We start from the raw sequence: 24325 nt of genomic DNA, 5'->3' as shown, positions 1-24325 counted from the left end.
TTTACTCAATACTGGCGACATACTCATGATGCTGCAACCTCTGCTCTATCACCAGGGACCACTGAGGTCCAGTGATTCTTTCAAGGTTTTTACTCTGCTTTGTTGACGATGACCACAAATGCAATTTTATCCAGAGTATGCAGGAAAATGTCAACAATTTTACCCAGAGTAGGTAAGAAAATGCGAACATTTTCCTGTCATGTGAAATTTATTATTTGGAATTTCCTTGAATAAACGTAAAACCACATCTTTCCTGGATTTTTTTTTAATGTTTACTTATTTTTGAGAGAGAGACAGAGAGAGACAGAGCGCGAGTGGGGGAGGAGCAGAGAGAGAGGGAGACACAGGATCCGAAACAGGCTCCAGGCTCTGAGCTGTCAGCACAGGGCCCGACGCGGGCTCCAACTCGCAAACCGTGAGATCATGACCTGAGCCGAAGCCGGACGCTCCACCGACTGAGACACCCAGGCGCCCCTTTCCTGGAATTCTTTAAGCCATAATCACTGCATTTCTAGAATGGCCTCTTTCAATTTTGACCATACCTCTAGAGTGGTTCCATTCATGCAAGGGATGTCTCTCCCTCTAATCATGGACAAGGCCCAACTCAGGAGAGAATAACATCCTTAATGACAGACATCAGAGAAAAGAGCAGAAGATCCCCTTTAGTTACATAGCAATGGTTTTAAAATCCTTGAGGAGATGCACCACAGCCACTCCAGGGGACAGCTACACCCTGGGGGCGGAGCTAGCAATGGGTGTGGCTCGAGAGCCCAGCTTTCAGCACCAGAGGGCACATGGGTTAAAGACATGTGCCACCACTCCTGCTGTCCCCACTCCTGTTGCTCTTGTGTGCTGTTGTCAGAACACACACTGGTGAGCACTAACACATAAGTCCACACGTGTAGGCTAAGCCCAAGAGTCAGCTATGAGCCGTCTCATCGGTAGCCCTCAACTCATCATACGGGCAATGAAGGTGAGTGAGTCTCGCCCCAAATCAGCACATGGCAGCCCAATCTCACACAACCTTGGCGAAAACAAATATTGCACTGGACTATGTGAGTAATCTGATTACTGGTCTGCCCTTGTGGGGTTAACATAGATATTAATGTTTTTGTTTCCTGTTCTGGTCACAAAATTGGCATATGCTCATTAAAAAGAAACAGACATATTCTAAAGGTAGCAAAAGAGAAGTCAATTAGAATGGCGTAATTCAATGTTAACGCCCTTAGTGGGCTTTGAAAAACTCAGTACTGGATTACAACCCAAAGAATAAATAAATATATATAAGTCCAAAGCAATATAAACAATGGATACATTAATAACCGCAGGAAGGATGTTCTTCACAGAAGTATTCCTGATAATATTTGTAAACATACTCCTCTTTAGGTAGTGTGCCTTCATGCCCCTCAACTTGCCTGTTGACTTTAAATGAACAGGGTATGGAAAAAGAAAAATGGTTACTTTACAGTAAAGACACTTGGTAAACACTATCTCAGCCAGGTGATCCAGGTTAACACCATCAGTGATAAGCCATGTTGTTACCATGTCCTGCCCGGTATGACATGATGGCAAGGGCACTTCCCCTCTGGGGTACACTTTTGAAAAATCTATAAGCCCAGACTAATCACGAGAAAACATCAGAGAAACCAAAATTGGGAAACATTCTAACAAGATCTGACAAGAGTTCTTCAGATTTTTCAAGGACTTGAAAAAATAAAACAGAAAAGACAGAGAAACACTCACAGACTGGAGAAGACTCCGGAAACATGGTAACCAAATGCAATGTGGTATCCTCAGTTAGATCCTGGAACAGAAAAATGATCTTAGTGAGAACACTGGTGAAAGGCGAATCAAGTGTGTAGTTGAGTTAATAATATTGTAAAACTGTTGAATTCTTCACTTTGAAAATGTACCGTGGACTATATAACGTCAACGTCAGGGGAAGGCTACGTGAAGAGTACACAGACACCCTATACTATCTTGGCAAGTTTTCTGTAAGTTTAAAATTATTCTAAACTAAAAAGATATTTAAAAGTTAGTACATTTTCTTCAGTTTTTTTTCCCTGCAAATACTCTTTTCAAACAAAAGAAATATTTATTTTCCATGCGATTGGCCACTTATAATCTCATATGTGTTTTAATATTATTAAAAGTTTTCATAAAAGTATTTAATGGGAGCATAACATCCTAGTATATGAACAGTTTAATTTACTTAATTATTTCAATATCACTAAATATGGAGGTCTTTGTAATTTTTTCATCATCACACGTCATTCTGTGATGAAAACATTTTGAGCAGAAGTCTTCATTTGCCATTTGGTTTCTTTATTTAGACAAATATTTCTTCAAGTGAGAGTGGTAAGCCAAAAAGAATATGAACTTTAAAAAGATGAAAAGGTTTCTGGTATATGTTATCAGCTTCCTTTGCAGAGGGTTTATTGACTCATTTGAAGAGAAAAATAAGTGATAGCTAGAGAAAAATAGAGTATCAGGAACAAAAGGAGAGAATCAAATCTTAGGAAGCAGGAGTAAGAGAAAGTTGCATTCCCTTAGTGGGAGATGAAGTATTCCTGCCCAACAGATATTACAGACTTTGCAGAAAGATTAAATTCAGGGGTCCAATAGAAGTGAGGAAGTAAAACTACAATCAATTAAAAAAAATGTATTGTCTATTTATTTTTGAGAGTGAGACAGAAAGATAGAGCACGAGCTGGGAAGGGACAGAGAAGAGGGAGACACAGAATCAGAAGCAGGCTCCAGGCTCTGAGCTGTCAGCACAGAGCCTGACGCGGGGCTCGAACTCACCAACCACGAGATCATGACCTGAGCCAAAACCAAGAGTGAGACATTTAACTTACTGAGCCACCCAGGCATCCCACTAATAAATTTTAACTTGATAAATGAGCAATGTCTTGTAATACAAGTCGTTCATGACACTGAATGTCAAATGATCACAACTGAGTCAATGGTTCTTGAAATTTGCTATGATATACAAGTGCCTTCTATTACAAGCATGTTTCTGGAATGAATTATGCTCACAAAACCAAGGTTTCACTGTATATCGAATACAGAAGGACTGGCACCTGGATCCAGGTTCTCCCAGTTATGAGTTATAATTCAGATTGAGTCATAGCACTTCTCTCAGCTTCTGTTTCCTCAAATAACAGGAGACAGCATTAAAGCAGCTATCTTTGAAAATCTTTTCCTTTACATTTCCAGGCTGGTAATCACCAGTGATATGTTTTTGCTTCTAAACTTGTAGGGAAATATTTGATTAGCTATTCCTATGAAATGGAGAGGCTGACATGTGCGATTTCTACTAACTCTTTTTCTCATGTTTCCCCTTTGACTATAGAGTTTGGAGGGTTACATACACTGCAGACTTCCAGTTAATATAAGGGACTGATCATTCTACCCATCTTCTCTCTGTGTGTTCAGTTGAAACACGCTATGCACTCCATTTGCTGTGGCTTCTCCACTGGATTGGCTACCCATACCCTAGCTTAACAATCAATCATTGTATCTTATCTGTGATACCTTTATGAGATTATGAGACAAGCAATTACTTTTTCAGAGCATGGTATAAGCAGACTTTGGGCTTTATGCTAGGACCTAAGAATTTTCTAATTAGATTGAACTTACTTTAAATTAAACATTTTATGGGCTATTACATTTTGGAAAAATAAAATCCTAATTCTTTATGATGGATATGGAATAATATCACCTTCTACTATTTGACTTCAATGAAATACCATCACCACATACAAGTACCCTTCGTTTCCTCCACACATCCAATTCCAATGCTCTTTTCAATGGTCTGTCCAAATCTTCTGTTGCCCCAGGTTATTTTGTTTGTTTTGTTGTTGTTTCTCTTGCCTTTTCTCCAAATTAATACAAATCTTGACTCCCTTTTATTTATTTTTTGATTTTGAAAGTAAAACTTAACCAGAGACTTGGTTTCTGTGTGCCCAGTAAGGGTGTGGTTATATAATAGATCATAGCTTCCAGAGTCATGAAGCCCTGGATTTGAATCTCAGGTATAACATTGCTAACTAAGGGACTTTGGGCAAGTTACACAACCTCACAGGACTGCATCATTCCTTCTGAAAAATAGGGCAAAAAAAAAATTCCTTTGCAGGCTTGTTGTGTGGCTTCAATCAGATATTCACCATATTGTTCTAAAAAGTACTCAGTTTTATTTTTAACATTCCCTCCCTGGTTTGTTGATTTCCTAATAAAGCTTTGGCTAAAGAAGTGATATTGGAAAGACTGAAACCTTTTGGGAAGTCAAGGGTCACAAGGTTAGCATAAATCAAACACTTGGTCCAGAGCTGGGGTTCAGTTTCTAAAAAACCTGCTAAATAAGTTTTGCCATGTTAAATCAGCCTTACTCTCCTGCCTTGTTGCTGTTTGCTTTAGTGATTTTTCCCCTGTCTTTACATAACACATTTTAGTTAGTTTCCTGTTGTTAATATTAGAAGTCCATTTCAATACCTTTGTTCTGTTAAAAACTAAGTTGACTATTGATGGGTCATTATTAAATGGACTGGGGGGTCTGCAGATTGCAGAGCACTCTATTTTTAAGCAGAGCTCTGAATTGCCAACCTTACAAGGAACATGTCATGTGCAAAGTGTAATTATAATCTTGTTTTGATAGATTCTAATGGAGTGTAATTACATATTGCGCACTTAGTGTTCTGATGTTAATCACATTCCCTTTTGCTAGAGGCTACTAAGTTCCCCCAAGTGGCCAAAGACAGTCTCTGGCTAAAAAACAGAATAGTTGCAAGTAGTAGATATTATGTTTACCTACTTTAAGGAATTCATTTTGATGCTACTCATAGGTGTTAATCAGTCCTGAAGTTTGACTCGCCAAGAACTAAAATCTCTAAAATTTCCAAGTGGTCAAATAATATGATGATCACGGTTTTAGCGGTATATGAAACTCTGTGTGTTCTAATTCCAGCCGTGAGGATTATGGATTATGTTGTTCAAGGGCACACTTCCTGCTTACAGAGGGTGATTTCCTGTTTGAAGAGTAGACAGTGCTCTTTAAAACTGTAATGGTGGCAAATGGCCAAATCTTCACGGCCAGCAAGTTTAGTCTTTAAGTCTTCTCAGTCACAAAGGACCATCTCCCTTGTCAAGAAGTTAGAAAACCACAAATTATGGAAAGAGCCTAAATGTCCATCAACTGATGAATGGATAAAGATGTGGTTTATATATACAATGGAATACTACTTGGCAATGAGAAAGAATGAAATCTTGCCATTTGCAGCAACGTGGATGGAACTGGAGGGTATTATGCTAAGTGAAATAAGTCAGGCAGAGAAAGATACCATATGTTTTCACTCATATGTGGATCTTGAGAAACTTAACAGAAGACCATGGGTGGGGGGAGTTAGAGGAAGGAGGCAAATCATAAGAAACTCTTAAATACTGAGAACAAACAGAGTTGATGGGGGATAGGGGAGAGGGGAAACTGGGTCATGAGCAGAGAGGAGGGCACTTGTTGGGATGAGCAAAGGGTGTTGTATGGAAACCAATTTGACAATAAATTATATTTAAAAAAAACGAAAACCACAAAAGATTCTGCTTTTGGAAATTGTTTTATTTCCTTGTGTTTGAGACAGCTAGCTAAGGTTGCTGATGAAGCCATGCCTTTGACAGTTCCCTATATACTTTTGGTACTCATTTTCTGTTCTTGCTCAGTTTTTATAACAATATATTAGTAGAAAAGTAAAATTAATGAAAAAAATGCAAAACAAGTAACAGGTGAGGAGATACTATTTACACTGCCACAAAATGCCTACAAATTGTCAAGAAATAGCTAAAATATCCAAAAGAAAAATGAGCAAAGAATGAAAATAGACAATTGACAGAGAAGAAAACCTGATGGTCGGTATGCAAATAAGATAGTCAAATGCAGTATTGATCAGGGGCCTACAAATTAAAGTACCAATGAGATATCACTTTTACCCATCAGAATAACAATTTTTTTAAAAGTGAAATAAGATCTATTGCTGGTAAGGATATGAAGAAAAGTATTCTTTCATGAATTTCTTTTGGAAATACAAATGTTAAATCATTTTTACAAAAGTATGAAACAACACTTATTAAAATTAAAAATATCTTTAACTCCAATAGTCTCACTCCTAGAAATCTATCCTAAAGTGATAAAGGCCCTAGACAAAGGTTTTACGTATATGTGTGTTTCTTAAAGCAATGTCCATAGTGGAAATAATGACCATGAACAAATGACTGTCAAAATGAAAGTGGCTGAATAAACTATGTACAGCCACAATACTGAATATCATGTAGACATGAAAAAGAAAACAAAATAAAGTTTTATCATTTGACATGGATCAATTTCTTTTAGTTATTATTGAATAAACAATATAAAACACAAATAATTATAATATTCCACTTAGAATAAATTTTAAAATAAATATACACATTTACACAGGCCATTATGTATATTATATTCTCGCCATTATATATGAGTAGGAATATTTGTAAAATGTACAACTATTTAAAAAATTTTTAATGTCTATTTCTTCTTGAGGCTCTTAGCTGTCAGCACAGAGCCCAGTGTGGGGCTTGAACCCACGAACCATGAGATCATGACCTGAGCTGAAGTTGGACGGTTAACTGAGCTACCCAGGTACCCCAAAATGTACAACTGTTGACAGTATTTGTATATGGTGAAATGAATTGGGAGCAGAGTATAGAAAAAAGCAAGACTGAACACCAGATTTGTGTGTGTGTGTGTGTGTGTGTGTGTGTGTGTGTGTGATTTAGTGGTGAAAACTCTACTGTTACTTTTTTTTTATTATGAAATTTATTGTCAAATTGGTTTCCATACAACACCTAGTGCTCATCCCAACAGGTGCCCTCCTCAATACCCATCACCCACCCACCCCTTCCTTCCACCCCCCATAAACCCTCAGTTTGTTCTTAGTTTTTAGGAGTCTCTTATGTTTTGGCTCCTTCCTTCTCTAACCATTTTTTCCCCTCCCCCATGGTCTTCTGATAAGTTTCTCAGAATCCACATAGGAGTGAAAACATATGGAATCTGTCCTTCTCTGTATGACTTATTTCACTTAGCATAACACTCTCCAGTTCCATCCATGTTGCTACAAAAGGCCATATTTCATTCTTTCTCATTGCCATGTAGTATTCCATTGTGTATATAAACCACAATTTCTTTATCCATTCATCAGTGGATGGACATTTAGGCTCTTTCCATAGTTTAGCTATTGTTGAGAGTGCTGCTATAAACATTGGGGTACAAGTGCCCCTATGCATCAGTACTCCTGTATCCTTTGGGTAAATTCCTAGCAGTGCTACTGCTGGGTCATAGGGTAGGTCTATTTTTAATTTTTTGAGGAACCTCCACACTGTTTTCCAGAGCAGCTGCACCAGTTTGCATTCCCACCAACAGTGCAAGAGGGTTCCCGTTTCTCCACAACACCAGATTTTTAAAATAGGCTGTCTGTGGGGTCAGGTAAGGGGAGGCAGAAGTGGGTAGAGGAGAGGAAAAGAAGGAAGTGTAGAGTAGATAAAGAAAAAAATACTACAATCAGATAAAAAGAATGTGTAAAACGCTCTTTATGTAAATAATGCATATGCTAGTGCATACACATTTACAAAAATTAAAAAAAAGAGGAGTTAACCAATATCTATTGACATGATGTGTATATGGTATATTCTTGAGTTAATGAAAATAAGTAATTCAAAATTCAAGACAGTGGTTCTCTTTTGGGAGCACTGTGGCTTTGAGTGGGGATAAGAGATAAGGAATGTAATTAAAGAAGGGTGCCTATGGTCTCTAAAACTTCTAACAGTTGTTACAACATTATTCATTTTAATACCTTATGTATACATGCTACATAATCCTTTGTCTATACGAAATGTATATTTCACATGTAATATTAAACTGCAATTTTACATGTGATATAAAATAAGCAGCTAAGTGATGTATATACATGATTTTTTAAATAAAAACAAATAAATGGAAACCAAACTTCTTAAAACACACACACACACACACACAGACACACACACACACACACACACACACACACACACCCCACACACACAGTGTTTCAGAAGCTACATGTATTCCAGGCTTCTAGTTAACATGCACTTCAAAAGCACTGAAAAGTTGTGGGAGGAGTCTGGCAAGGGTTTTAATAATGAATGTAGTTTGGGAAGGAAGTAGAACGGGATTTAGTGAAGGGAAAGAAATGTTGTTTTGACTTTGTACACCTTGGTATTGCATTATCTCCTTTGTGAACAAGCATTATTTATATTAGTATTACAATTTGGAAGAATAAAACAATTTTAAGAGAGAACATTAAAAAAAGAGGGGTGCCTGGGTGGCTCAGTCAGTTAAGCGTCCGACTTCGGCTCAGGTCATGATCTCGCGGTCCGTGAGTTCAAGCCCCGCATCAGGATCTGTGCTGACAGCTCAGAGCCTGGAGCCTGTTTCAGATTCTGTGTCTCCCTCTTTCTCTGACCCTCCCCTGTTCATGCTCTCTCTCTCTCTGTCTCAAAAATAAATAAACATTAAAAATTTTTTTTAAAAATTGAAGAAAAATAAAAAAATTAAAAAAGGAAGCATGCAATTGGGAAGATGGGATTGATATACAGTTAGCTTAAATTATTTTTCAACCTTTAATTTCAGCTCAGAAATCTTCTCCCCTCTTTCTGGATTATAGGGTAGTTTGACTAATGAATGGATAAAGAAATTGTGACATATACATATAATGGAATATTACTCAGCCATCAAAAAGAATGACATCTTGCCATTTGCAATGGTGTGCATGTAGCTAGAATGTATTATACAAGCAAAAGAAGTCACTCAGAGAGACAAATACCGTATGATTTCACTCATGCGTGGAATTTAAGAAGCAAAACAGATGAACACATGTGGGGGGGGGAGAGAAGAGAGGGAAACAAACCACAAGAGACACTTAACAATAGAGAATAAACTGATGGCTGATGGAGCAAGGTGAGTGGGAGATGGGCTAGATGGGTGATGGGCACTGGGGAGGGCGCTTGTGATAAGCACTGGGTGATGTATGTGATAAGTCACTAAATTCTACTCCTGAAACCAATATTGCACTGTATGTTAACTAAAATTTAAATTAAAAAAAAATCTCCTCTTTTTGACAGCCTTCCTTGTATTTTCCCTCTTTTCCTCAGATCAGTATAGATTATCCCTTATCATGCACTCACTGCTGTGAATCAATGTAATTATTAGAATTTTAATAACCTGTTTCCTTCACTAGAGGTGGGATTCCAGTGTTTTATATCTTACTTGTTCCTAGCTTCTAGTATAACGCCAGAGTCCTGCAGGAACACAATAAATTCCTAAGGAGTCTCATATCACTTATAAATCAGTAGATTTGCTATTTTTGGAACCAGTCCAATTAACCCTATTCCATCCACAAGCAACATCCTTAAATCTGACCAGTAATCAATGGAACCAATCTGGAATATAAAATGTCAGACTGGTGACTAGGTCTTAAAACCTAAAAATACATTCCCAATAATTAGAAAAAAAAACCATGAAAATAAATAATCCCTGCTGAACATCATAGTGAGTTATATATGGAGATAAAACATGGATATGCATCATAACATGCATAGGCTATGTCAAATATGCTTCTCAGATATGTTAATATCATTATATATAAAATGATAATTTCAGCAAACCTTTTTGTGCTTACCACATAACAGATATTTTTCTAAATTATTACTATCTCATTCAATTCAGTGCACTATTATCTTGATTTGACAGGTAAGGAAACCTAGGCAATGACAGGGTAACTAACTTGTTAAAGATCACTCAGCCAGAAAATACTGAAATTCAGAATTTAGTTCAGGTAGTCTCAGAGTCTGTCCTACTTCTATAAAGGACAAATAGATTTTAAAGGTTTAAAAAAATACTCTTTAGGGGCACCTGGGTGGCTCAATCAGTTAAATGTCCCACTCAATTTCAGCTCAGGTCATGATCTCACAGTTCTTGGGTTTGAGCCCCACACCAGGTTTTGCACTGACAGCATGGAGCCTGTTTGAGATTCTCTCTCTCTCTCTGCCCCTCTTTCACTTGTGTTCTCTCTCAAAATAAAGAAATAAACATTAAAACTATTACTCTTTAGTTTTCCTCCATGCATAAAAAAACTTAATTTATAAAATATCTTAAACATTTCTATATACAACATCTCAAAAGATTTATGTTAATTGGAAAAAAAATCCATCACTCTCATAAATTGAATAAAGTCAGAGGGGTTTTTTTTTGTGTGTTTAACATTTTAAGAAATCTCTGCATCCAATGTGGGGCTCGAACTTAACCCCGAGATCAAGAGTCTCGTGCTCCTCGACTGAGCCAGCCAGGTGCCTCAAGGCAAAGAGTTTTTTAATTGAAAGTGTTTTTAAGAATTCATCTTATGTAAATTTTCCCTCAAACTAGTATTTTTGTCTATGGCCTCCCTCTCTGATATCATCAGTCACTACTCAAAGAGTTCCAGTCAAGGCACTTGGACCTGACCTCCCCACCCCATGTTCAATGTCATCTTTGTATTCTGATCATTTAATTTTATAAAAAGTTTACCGGCAGAAATACAAATGCTTCTTAAAATAGCTTTTGAGCACGTTAGCCTATTTGTCCTACTTTTGTATATGCGTTTGCCCTTTCCTTAGGCCAGGTCTTTGAAGCACAGGAAACAGGTAAAAACAAGTCTCTGACAATAACCCATGTTTCAGGTTGTCCATTCACTTGCCCATCTTACCCTCTGCTCTTTGTTCTTCTCTCCTCAGCTCCTTGAACTGCTGATTTGCTGTCCCATGCCTAGTCTCAAAAGATGATTGGGCACTTTAGAATTCCAGTAATTAATTTCTAGATCTTGAGTTAATTACATTATGCTTATGCTAAGTGTTTCTAGACTGCATTTCCTCAGGTGGTTAAAGTGTATATTGTAGTTTTCAAACACTTCAGCATAAAGATCACACTTTTCTGAATGTGGTCTTTTTCAGAAACCTTCAAATTCAGAGCCACGGAGAACACAGTTTTCCATGCAGAGCCTGACCAGTGCAGTGCAGAGGGGATGGCTGTCTCCCTTCCTTACAGACAGAATTGACAGAGAAGACCTGTTACACTGCTGCCTCACAGAGGGTGCTGTCAGTGTTACCTTCATTTTCTGTTAATTCATCACATTCTATTACCTGCTCTTTTGTTAAGTAATAATCTCTATGCCCAACATGGGCCTCAAACTCACAACCCTGAGGTCAAGACTCCCATGCTCTACTGACTGAGCCAGCCAGGTGCCCCTGTATTAACTGCTTTTTTTTTTTTTTTAACTTTTTCATGTTTATTTATTTTTTAGAGAGAGAGAAAGAGCACAAGTGGGGAAAGGGCAGAGAGAGAGAAGGAAACAGAGAATCCAAAGCAGGCTCCACAGCCTGAGCTGCCAGCACAGATCCTAACGCAGGGCTTGAACTCACAAACCACGAGATCATGACCTGAGCCAAAGTTGGTCGCTAACTGACTGAGCCACCCAGGCGCCCCTATATTACCTGCTTTTAAGCCAAGTCTGTTCCAGCTTCTTCCTAGACAGCTGATAATTTTTAAAGGAACAAATTGAAATATATTATAATAAACTCTTCCAAATCTTTTCTCAGTTACACCAGATAATAAATATTGAGATCTCCGATTGTCATTATATGTCGTAGGTGTTTCTTATACTGCACAGAAAGCATCTGTGTGTTTGATAAGCTTGCCTCTGTGTTCCCTCATGTCTCTGATAAGCAGGTTGACTGGGATGCAAATAGAACTCACTAAGGGTGATTGTTCAGGCTACTTACTTATGTCATTTTTTATTCATTTATTCATTCATTCACTTATTCATTTGGTATACATTTTTTTGAAAGCCAGTTATGTATGAGAGATTGTGTTATGCTCTAGGAACATAAATAAATAGAAAATAAGTCCCATATCCCCAAGGAATTCACAAATCAATGGGATACAAACAAATGAACAAAATATTATGATATGCATAGAAAGTAACTAAGACAGTACAAAATAGACATTTCTAGAGAGAAGAGATTGATCATGTTTTTCTCTTTCCGGCAACTTAGTACCTGACATAGAGAAAGCACTAAATGCATATTTTATGAATGAACATCTACTGTCCTTAATAATAAAAAAAGTCATTTGATTAGGGAATTTTCTTCTACAGTAACAACTCTAAATCCCTCACAATTTTTGAACAAAGGTAAACAAATATTCCTACCAGATCTGATAAGGCACGTACCAACCTTTTGCTGAAAACTGCTGTTAAAATATCATAAACCACGATCAAGTAAACCAAATTTAGTTTTAAATACCTACTGTGTGTTCCAGGTATCACCATTCAATTTCCTCCTTTCTTTGCCAAATGAATGTCTGGCACGATGTTTTTAACTGGGAAAAGTTAAACCACCACCCATGCTCCAAGATTTTTACACTTGTATCCCCAATTTCAAAACAATTAAGGATACATTCCCGTAAGTTCTTTTACTTGTTGTGTCCAAGAATTATTTCTTCACACTTGGTATCCGTCAGGACTTTTTAAATACAAACAACAGAAACCAACTTTGACTGATTTAGGAATAAAATGATTCATTAAAATGATAGTGGGTGCATTACCAATTGAGGGGACAGCTTTAGAACCAAGCTTTGCAAATGGACACAGCAGTGGAGGCCAGGTATCAAAAGCAAGAGTGAAAGAAGGGCTAGCACCCCCTGCCGGAGGGTGGATCCATCCCAAAACTTGTACCAAGCAATGCCACTGGACACTTGAATTTGTTCTGCCATCGGTACCCCTAGAAGCTCAAGATGTTGCTGCTTCTACCCAACAAAACCCTCAGTAGAATGGACCCATCTGATTGGCCAAACCTGAGTCATGTGCCTACATAAATAGGCACATCTTAGTGTCAGGAGGCCAGGATACATGCAGTCCCTTCCACCCACAAGGGCTTATAATAGAAGGATCCTTCAAACATGAAGGTGTTGGGGTTCAAATGCTGGATAGTCCAAGGTGGGGAAAGCAAAAGAAAAACGTCTGTGACCCACCTGCACTGAGTGAAGTACATAATAGAGAAAAAAGATTATAATCCTTGGCAAAAAAAATACCAGAACAAAACATGGAACAGAACATTCCAGAATAAAAGTATACTCCCTGGTTATGCCAGGTGTATATATAACCAATATTGCATCTCTCTCTCTCTCTCCAAAGAGTATTCCTACACATCACTAGAATATCTTCACACACAAAACACATTCCCTTAAATCTTATAATTCTTGTGAATTTTCTGTGTGTTGTGGAAAGTTGCGGAGCCTTCTATGGCTTCTATGGGAAGAGGTATATATTTGTGTATGAGCAAGTATTCCATTTTCATTGCAGATAATACAGAAGGCACAATTTTGCAAATAGGAGAAAAAAATGACATGGTTCTGCCACACCCAAACAACCAGCAATGACTCTCCTTTTATTTATTTAGTTAGTTATTTTTTTAGTGTTTATTTTATTTTTGAGAGAGAGAGAGAGAGAGAGAGCACGAGAGAGGCAGACAGAGAGGGAAACAAACAATCCGAAGCAGGCTCCAGGCTCCAAGCTGTTAGCAGAGCCCGATAGGGGCTCGAACCTATGAACTGTGAGATCCTGACCTGAGCTGAATTTGGATGCTCACGTGACTTAGCCACCCTGGTGCCCCTGACTGTCCTTTTAGATGTGTATGTCCATGCATTTATTGTGCTTCTATAGTCATAATACAAAGTTTGTATGCATTTGTGTGTAAGTTTATGGTTTATAGCATCATACAATATATTGCTTTAATCTTGAGTTTCTAAATTAAAAAATTAACTGAGAAAACATTCTTAATGTTGAAATTTCTGCACTGCTTCTATATGAATAGATTATTTCTCCTTTTCTTTTCATTCTCTGTCATTTTTTTTTAATTGCCTACTCTTGAAATATTTTAATTTGCCTCTGCCTCCTCAGGAAAAGAAAGTCTTTTCAATATTTTCATCTTGTATGATTTTTGCTTACTGTCTCTGGACATTTTTATTTTCTTGAGAGGTATTACTCAAAATCAGGTAAGGAGACCAGTTGGCATTTTCACATAATTGGCAAGTTCCTCAGGCAAGAAGACAAATATAACACATCCCCTGCAGGTTGCTGAAACATTTCCCTCAGTGTTTATACCTCCAAGGTATTGAGATGGGCTCTCAACCTTCTTGTTAACCAACAGCAAACCCTTCCTATCACTGCTGCAGGGAGAAGCTGGGTTTTGACACCTTGAACCCTTTTGAATTTCTAGGAGGCTGGACTTTCTGGAAAATTCTGCTTTCCCTCCCTTCTCTACTCTTCTCTCACTAGTTACCTGTTAATATGAAAAGAGAACGGGTTGGTTCAAGAACAGCGGTTTATACTCTAGTAGGATGAGGTTTCTGAGATGGCATGGACAGAGCAGAATGAGAGCAGGTGCCAGTATCAGACAGATCTAAGCTTCAATCCCAATGCTTTCACTCCATAGTTGTGTTGCAGTCAGTGAGTTACTCACATTAGTTGAGCCTCCATGTTCTCGTCTGCAAAATGGGAATAATAATATAGACCGCACTGGCTTGTTGTATGTACATGGCTGACCCCATAAGCAGTAATTCATTAGCAGTAGTCCAAACTATGTTGACATCTACTGAATCCATAGAAACTCACCCCTGAATATTTTAAAAATTCTCTTACCTTTTGCTCACTTTTTAGCTTGTCGTATTTACTGTGGGTTCTCCTATATAGCCAATTAAAAAAACTGAAAACAATAATTATTTTATTTTGCCCTATGTGGAGGATGCATACAATATACTGAACTGAAACCAACACCCTCCCACCAAGTTTTGCTTACACAATAACCTTTCAAAATATTAGCTGCTTCTCTCCACAAATAGGACATTGAGGATTTTGGTTTTTCTTTTTTTCAATTTTTTTTTAACTTAAGCAGCATACTGTTTCATAACCCCTGCAACTTATTAATAGCTTTTGTTTGTATAATGTTTTTTGTGTAAAGTCTCATTTCATGCCAGTGCATTATCTCTGCTTTGTATGTTTCTAACTACAGATTTCCTCTTTTTTCCATAAGTTGGTTAATGAGAAATGGCTTCCTTACATATCTTTGTTGGTTCCAAATAGATGTCTTTATTTAACATTTAACATATGTGTAAAAGTAAATGCAATTAAATTTTTTTCACCAAAGTTAATATTAAGGACATAAAAACTACTTCCAGAGGAAATGAACTAACATCCCTACATAATTAATTCCTGTGATCACAGGAATATCAACTGGCAGAGCCAAAATTCAAACCCAGAGCAGTGTGATTTGAAAATCTCTCCTTTCTCTATACTTCATGTTAGTTGTTATTGGACACTATATTAAAACAAAATGCCCTCCATAAACTAAGTTAGGGCAAAACATCGTTACATAATTTTCACATCATTGTAACATAAAAAATAACTACCTTAGAATTTGATGATATGTGGGGCACCTGGGTGGCTCAGCCGGTTAAGCAGCCAGATCTTGATTTAGGCTGCGGTCATGACCTTGGAGTTCATGAGATAAAGCCCCATGCAGGCGGTGTGCTATCCTCGGTGCTGACAGCACAGAGCCTGCCTGGATCCTCTCTCTCTCTCCTTCTCTCTCTCTCTCCCTCCCTGTTTGTCTCTGCCCCTCCCCTACTCTCTTTCTCTTTCTAAATAAATAAATAAACTTAAAAAAAGAATTTGATGATGTGTATCAAAAGTCTTTAAGTCTTTCAAACATACACATCCTTTGATAGTTATCCTGGTGAAAATATTAATTAAATGTAACCATAAATACTTACCCACAGCAATCTCAGAGTTGTTCGTAATACCTCAGGAGGTAATTTCAGCCCTGGATCTCAGCACTTTTCCACTTTCCATCACAGTGCCTCAACATGCTTGCCCTATCTACTTGGCTATTTATGCTCACATATTTAGTGTCTTTTCCTTGACTTTTTGTGAGGGCTTGACCTCATCAATAAGGGCACACTGGGACAACTCTGCGAAGAAGAGCTGTGTATAAGAAGTGACAGAGGTGATGTTGGAAAAGTTCCTGTGACTAAAATGTAAATCTGATGCTACTCTAATGCCTAAAACTTTTATTGACTTCCAATCAAGTATGGATCAAGATCCTTGCTTATCTAGACCTGCCTATCTATTTAACTCTGTGGAATACCACCTCTCTTGTTTTCTGAGCCCCAGCTCTATTGAACTATCAATTCTTTTTTTTTAATGTTTAATTATTTATTTTGAGAGAACATGAGAATGAGCATGAGTGGGGGAGGGGCAGAGAGACAGAGAAGGAGGGAGAGAGAGAATCCCACTCAGGTTCCACACTCTGTGGGGCTGGGTCTCAGAAGCCATGAGATCATGACCGGGGTTGAAATCAAGAGATGGTCGCTTAACCAACTGAACTGACCATGCACCTCCAGCACCATCAATTTTTAAGATGTTCCCTCCACTCCAGGATAATTGCAAGTGCTGTCTTCTACCCCAGAAAACTTCCAACATCTGCACTACTTTGATAATGCTTGCTTATTCTTCAGTTTTCAACCTAGGAGCAAATTCCTGGAGAAGCCTCTCTAAATGTGAATTGCAGATGACCAAATATTTCAGGTAAACAAATACTTTAGGTATTTTAATACAATATTGTCCCTGATATCGCATATGATGTCTTGTCTTTGGGACTGTGTCTCAGATTAGAATAGATCTTCCTTGTAATTACTGGTGTTTAGCAATTTCACTTTGAATTTTTAGCCATTATCATAGTATATAGTCATGTATTTACACAATTATTATCTCTTTCTCCCTACTACTTTGCAAGCTCCATAAGGAAAAGACTATGTCTGCTTTGACCACCATACTATCCTATGTACTGGCACAATAAAGGAAGAATACAGAAGTTCAGTGAATATTCTAAGAACAAATGAAAAAATTAATATAATAAAAATACATATGTAAAGGTGAAATTGCAAGCTAATAGTGAAATATTTTTAATGGGATGAAAGAGTACATCTTGAATACCTTTAGTCATTATTAATAGTTTAGTTATTTTAGTTATTATTATTATATTAAACACTTGTTGAGTATTCTATTTCAGATACTAATGAATTTGAATTGCAATAGGTACTTTGCAAACATCATTTCCTTTAATCATCATGACAACCCTCTATGATGTAGTACTTATTAACACGGCCTCATAACATTAGAACACAAAGAATTAGAGAAGAAAAGCCATTTTTAACAGTCACAAAGCTAGCATGTTGCAATCTGGATTAGAACCTTTGAGTCCAACTCCAAAGCTGGTGTATTAATAAATGTGCTATATACGCATCGTACTCAGATATATTTTTGCAAGAAGTGGTGCTTAACTAGGTTTCCCTACATAGAGCAACAGAAACTTCATTTTTAATACATATATAAATACTATCCAAAAAAAGTAGGAGTGTCTGTGTGTATGTGCGTGCGTGCACATATGGTTGCACAGAATTAAGTTTTGTTTTGTTGACTTTAGAATTTTACAGAAGTTGGGGTGCCTGGGTGGCTCAGTCGGTTAAGCGTCTGACTTCGGCTTAGGTCATGATCTCATGGTTTGTGGGTTGGAGCCCTGTGTCAGGCTCTGTGCTGACAGCTCAGAGCCTGGAACCTGCTTTGGATTCTGTGTCTCCCTCTCTCTCTGCCCCTCCCCTGCTCACACTCTGTCTCTCTCTCTTTCAAAATAAATAAACATGAAAAAATTTAAATAAAAGAATTTTACGGAAGCTGTCCAGAGCACTTGTTAAGAATAACTGTAGTCAGGGGCGCCTGGGTGGCTCAGTCGGTTAAGTGTCAGACTCTGGCTCAGGTCATGATCTCGCGGTCTGTGAGTTCGAGCCCCGCGTCAGGCTCTGTGCTGACAGAGCCTGGAGCCTGTTTCAGATTCTGTGTCTCCTTCTCTCTATGACCCTCCCCGTTCATGCTCTGTCTCCTCTGTCTCAAAAATAAATAAACGTTAAAAAATAATTAAAAAAAAAAAAGAATAACTGTAGTCAGGGGCACCTGGGTGGCTCAGTCAGTTGACCATCCGACTTTAGCTCAGGTCATGATCTTGTACTCTGTTGAGTTCCAGCCCTTTGTAGGGCCCTGTGTTGACAGCTCAGAGCCTGGAGCCTGCTTTGGATTGAATACCTACCTCTCTCTCTGCCCCTCCCCTGCTTGTACTCTGTCTTTCTCTCTCTCAAAAAATAAAATTAAAAAAACACTTAAAAACTTTAGAAAAAGAATAATTGTAGTCATAATCTCCAAAAACATTATGCATACATACATGCATACATATATGTGGATACATATACATACACACACTGGAATATCTGCCCCAGGAAAGGATGACTTTGTAAACTTACTAAGTACCAACATAGTTATGACTCTTGATAACACATTAGGAAAAGCCATTTGCAACTAAATAGACTTTGGGTTTCACAGACTTCCTTTCTCTCTTAATTTAAGCACAGCCTATGATTTCCGATACAAATTTCCTAACACAAATTAACTTGTTACCAACAACTCAATATTATGTTAACTGTTTTTTTTTCCTGCTACATATCTTGTGGGAAAAAGATTATTCCAGATTATTTATACATTGGCTATTAAAAGAAAGAGATATAACCATTTACCTAGTGAGGAAAAGCAGAGCTCACTACATATGCCTTAAAGTTTGTTTCATGTTAATTAAAGCCACATGAAGCAACATGCATTTCCTAAGATGAATGGTTACTAGTAGATTTGCACTCCCTAAGACATGAGACGTAGTTAAGGTTATGATCTGGAAATAAGGCAGTCCATGATAATGAAGCTCAAAGATCCCCTGTTGGGCTACACTGTATCTTGGAATTGATGTGGAATATTATTTGCCTAAGTGTACACATGGCATTTATTTAAAGCAATAATAAATAATAGATTCAGAGTTCATCTGTGGGAAAAATGCCAATTTTTTTCTATGAGTATTTAGTGCATCCTGATACTAAAAGGATTTAAACGTGTTATTTTATTAAGACTTGGTCTCTTGCCAAATGAGAGTAATTTTAGCTTAGTTTGAATAAATCTTACCACATAGTTATTTAATTATGAAGGAGATGTTAAAAAAAATATAAGAGATCACAAACTTCTCACTGAGGTGAGGGAACTAAGCTAGTTAAAACCATCTCTCTAATAAAAAGAGAACGTCCTGAAGGGTTTCACAGAGAAGAGCAATTCATACAGAGTTCTCTTTCTGTATTTGGGTGCCTTATGGTTTTCATTCAAGGTGACAGTACGTTCTGGATGCTGTATAAGATACGGAATTAAGAATGTCTAATAAATATGAATTTTGCAGTATTGAGGCTCATAATAAAATTATCATTTATGTGAGCATCTACACAAGAATGAATTCTTATAGTCACAGGATAGAAGCTTGATTCTCAGAGGTCAACTGCAGAAAGGCATTAATCTACCCTCTGGTTCCCTTTGCCATCCGTGAAGAGATAGAGAAAACCTTTGGTTTGGAAATAGATCTGAGAAAAAAGAAGCATAGCTTGAGTATCTTTTGAACTTCCCTCAAAAATGATTAAAGATGAGAAAAATCTTAAAATTGGGGTAAAACAAAACAAAACAAACAACAAAAAAAGAATGTAAACATCTTACGCTAGGAGGCAATAGTTTGGTTGAAATTAGTTGCCTGGTGCCATTTATTTTGCAAGGGGTCATCTCCATAGCAAGCTGGGACCTGCCCCTTCTGGGGGAAAAGAATCTTAAGGCTGCCATCAGCTGTGAATTAGATTATAGAGGCATCAATCTTATTAAATACTAAGAGAAAATTCTAGTTAATACTAGAATTTCAACACACCAACATTCTCCACTTTTTCTGGGAAAGATTGTTAGATTCAGTATGGCTCAAAAGTTACCATCGAGCTAGGAAGCAGTAAAGTGGTTAAGAATTCGGCTTACACTGCAAAATGTTAGCACTGTAAAGTATTCCGGAAGTGACATCATTGCCCAGGTGTATAAACATTGGCGATTTTAGGCCCCTGCAGGTAAATAATTACTACACAATGAGCCAAATTATTTTTTTAGATACGTAAGCACAAACACCCCTTAGCTGGGAATTTAATGAGTCAGTTCTGATATTGGTAATGGTCCACAAATGATGTATTTTAGGCAAAATCTTAAGTTTGAAAGATGAGAGATAAATTTCTGCTCTGGAAGTTCATTAGGATTGCACCAGCTTGGGAATTAGAAAACATGGCATGGCTTATACCTTGTTTGTTTACAGAGCATTGCATATATTTGTGTATTTCACTTATCATCTGCTTTTTAAGGTACATGTGAAATATAAGGGGAAAATGTATGTATTGGTTACATTATTAGTTATGTTACTAATTAAATTAACTATACTAAACTACCAGTTGAAAGTCAGTGTGATGAGTAGATTCAGTGGGAGTTCATAGGAAAGAAATGTAATTCAAAGTAATGATGTCAGGAAATTTACCAAAAGAATGTACATTTATTTATTTATTAAATTTATTTATTTTGAGAGAGAGGGAGAATGAGCCGGGGAGGGGCAGAGAGAGAGGGGAACGGAGGATCCAAAGCAGGCTCTGTGCTGAGAGCAGAGAGCCCAGTGCAGGGCTCAGACTTATAAAACGTGAAATCATGACCCAGGCCAAAGTTGGACACTTAACTGAGTGAGCCACCCAGGTGCTCCCAAGAGAATGTACATTTAATTATGGATTGAAAAACAAAACCCAAAAACCTTTTAAGAAGATTTAACATGAATCAGCAAGGGAAAGAGTACAGGCAAAGTCAGAGAAAGGGAAATCTAATGAAATGCATGCAGAAGAATATGACTGAACCCAAACCCAATATTATCCATGTTATGGACTGAATGTTGTGGTTCCTCCCTCAAAATTCATATGTTGAAACCGTTCCCCTCAGTGTGATAGTGTGGGGAGGTCAGGTCTTTGTAAATTAATTAGGATTAGCTGAAGTCATGAGGGCGGAACCTTCGGGAATGGGATTAGTGCCCCTGTAAGAATCCCAAGAGAGAGCCTGCTTCTCTCTGCTCTCTGCCATTAGAGGATACAAGGAGAAAATGGCCACCTGTAATGTGAAAGAAGGCTGTCACCACAACCCAATCGTGCTGGCGCCCTGCTCTTGGATTTCCAGCCTCCAGAACTGTGAGAAAAACATTTGTTTTTTAAAGCCACCCAGTCTGTGATATCCTTTCATAGCCTGAATGGACCAAGACAATCCAAGAGTTCTTGATATCTATGAATAGTATTTTGTTGAGGGTAACTTTTTGCATGTTATTTAGCTTCTCTTTGTAGATGTTAGCATTTTTTGCTTACTGATTATATTGGCAGAAAAGGTAGATTACAAATTTTTAAAAACAGAAGACATGTATAACAAAGATACACACATTTGTGCATGAACTCCTATTTTCTCTATTGATTCAAAAGCAAATCTTCATTAGTGATGACTAATGATGCGGGTGCATTGCGTAAGTGATGTATCTGTTTATTCTTTTCTTTGATATTGGTAATTTTGAATTTATATATTTATCATAGAGTGGCTGTGCCTTTAAATGCTATGAGGTGTTTCTTCTTTTGCCTTTCAGCTAAAGTGAAATATCTGTAACTATTTTCAGCATTACTTCTCTTATCTGTCACATCCCAAAATGTTTAGATTTATGTGGGCAGTTTTCTGCCCTTGTGTTCTGAATATATTTTTTAAACTTACAAATGAATATCTATTGGAGCTTATAAAAGTAACAAACATGGTGTCATTATTATACAGTAAAAACTCAGAATATAGTTCACTGACTGCTTCCAATAATGCAATAGACTATACTTAGGGCAAAAGTTCTTCCTTAAAGGAAGAATCTTGTAGTCGCATTAAAGTATCTTAAGTGTATGTGTGTGTGTGTGTGTGTGTGTGTGTGTGTGGTGTGAATTCATATATTTTTTTATCAAAATCATTAAGGATAATATATTCTTTGAACATTTATTTACTTATTCATTTTAGTTATGAAAGTACTTGATACATATTAGTACAACAGTCACCCCTTATCTGTGGGAGGTATGTTCCAAGACCCCCCAAAAGGATGACCCTGGGTATTACTGAACCCTACATATACTCTATTGTTTCCTGTATATATATATATTTGTGTACACACACACACACATATATATATATATATATATATATATATACACCTATGATAAAGTTTAATTTATACATTAGGCACAGTCAGAGATTAACACCAATAACTAATAAAATAGAACAACTGTAACAATATACTATGATCAAAGTTATGTGAATGTGGTCTCTCTCTTTTTAAAAATATCTTCCTACACTATACTCACCATTCTTGTGATGGTGGGGATGAGAAGATGCCTATGTGATGTGAGGAAGTGAGGTAAATGACATAGGCATTGTGACATAGCATTAGGGTGCTATGGACCTTCTGACAGTTCGTCAGAAGCATTATCATGTGCTTCCAGACCCTGGTTGACCATGGAAAGCAAAACCATCCATAAGGGAGGGGGGACTACTATATTTGTTCCAGTGCATATTAGGCACTGTGGGAAGGTTAGAAATAAAAAGGTGAGTGAACAAAAGTTGCTATTCTGAAGGAGCTACATGCAATTATTTGGCAGTTGACCTGATTCCGAGTTGAAAAGTTCTTGCCTATGTCAGGATCCTATTCCCGCCTGGTTGAAATAAATTCAGAGCACATTTTTCATAATTGCAGCATAAGTGACAGCTTCCAACCTTCTTGAAAACAAAGCCAAACTCTTTATACTGGCAAGCAAAAGAGTGATGATGTGGCAGGTAGGGGAATCACAGAGGGCCCGAGAAAGATTTATATTGCTTTTTACTAAATTTGGATAAAAGTTCAATAGGAATTAAACTCTTTTCCTCTAAGCACACTGTGGGGAATTATGAAAGACAAGGCTAAGCTATGCTGAACGTGGCAGCTTATTTATTGTTTTATAGATTTCTATTCGGAGAAGGACACAACCAGTAATGCACTTGCCGCTGTTTCTCATCTATTTTGTCTTATTTCTGCTTGTGCAGATCCCACTGCATGTATCCTATCGAATCTGAGTTTTATGGTCCTTCAGATTTAGTGGGAATTTGAAAAACAAATTAAGTTGTACTTTTCAGCTCCAAACCAACACAGAGGGAACGTATTAGGAGTTTGATACAAATGACCTACCCTATTTGGAAAATTATCTTTTATTATAGGTCAATGGTGTTCAACCAAGGTGGATTCTATCTCCCAGGGGCCATTTGGCATTGTCTGGAGACATTTTGCTCGTCACAACTGGAGGATGTTGCTGGCATCTAGTGGGTAGAAGCCTGGGATGCTATTAAACATCCTCCAGGGCACAGGCTAGTTGTTTCCCAACAAAGCATTATCCACCCCACTGTCAATAGTGACAAATGAAGAAACTGACATAGATAAGGCCTCCAATAGGCAAACAAGTGCATCACCTCTTCTGTTGAGTCAGTTTGAAAATGGACAGCTTACCCCCACCCCTTTCTTTCACTTTTTATTAATTCTTCCTCTTTAGTTGTGGGCTGTTTATACAGACTACTTGCAAATCTAGAATAAATGTAGAGTAAGAGGAGACACTGACTTATGGTGATAAAAGGTACAATATTAACAGCAATACTTCTAAAATCAGATGGCTGAAGTTGAGATCCAGATCTCGCTGGATGTTGTGACCATGATAATAGTACATTCCTGTATCTCAGTTCTCTTTTCTTTTAAAATGTCTGCTATAAAATGCATCCCATTGGGTTTTGTAAAAATTAGTTGAAACAGGACCATGATGGAATAACTTGTAGCAGACCACCCTCATCAAGAACAACTAGAAAAACTGAATAAAAATGTACTTTTTGAACGTATTGGAAAGCTGCCAAATGAGTCCGAGGTTGAAGGGCCAAGATCTCTGAGAGAAAGAAGTTTATTAAAGAATTCTCTATGCTGATTTTCTCTCCTGGATAGTCAGTGAATTAATTACAGAATAGCAGAAGATTCAGAATCCAGGCAAAAAACTGGCAGACCTTTTGATAATGTCACAAGACTAGGAAGGTAGAAATTGGAATCTGGGGCTTTCAAGGCAGGGAGGACTTGAAGGAAGTGAGGCAGAAGACGGAGGGCAGGCACTCTAAGCTTTGCCCAT

At 37.5% G+C, this 24325-nt stretch overlaps 1 long non-coding RNA gene across 4 annotated transcripts in view; it reads right to left on the bottom strand.

Annotated features, from left to right (window-relative positions):
• Positions 1–22554, bottom strand: part of LOC128774254 (uncharacterized) — a 179508-nt gene extending 156954 nt beyond the window's left edge. For 3 of the 4 annotated variants that reach the window (XR_008418788.1, XR_008418789.1, XR_008418787.1), the window contains exons 1-4: positions 22496–22527; positions 11584–11624; positions 10800–10863; positions 1744–1804 (exon numbers count right to left, since the gene is read on the bottom strand). This is a non-coding gene — a long non-coding RNA (uncharacterized LOC128774254). Of the gene's footprint in view, positions 1–1743; positions 1805–10799; positions 10864–11583; positions 11625–22495 lie in introns of all 4 variants that reach the window. The other variant, XR_008418790.1, reaches the window with a different exon arrangement.
• Between the last annotated feature and the right edge of the window lie 1771 nt (positions 22555–24325).

This window comes from Panthera pardus, unplaced genomic scaffold, assembly GCF_024362965.1.
Source record: "Panthera pardus isolate Hobbes unplaced genomic scaffold, ASM2436296v1 HiC_scaffold_3, whole genome shotgun sequence".
NCBI classification, from domain to species: domain Eukaryota; kingdom Metazoa; phylum Chordata; class Mammalia; order Carnivora; family Felidae; genus Panthera; species Panthera pardus.
The sequence above is the reverse complement of the archived record's forward strand: the minus strand, read 5'-3'. Positions and strand labels throughout refer to the sequence as shown.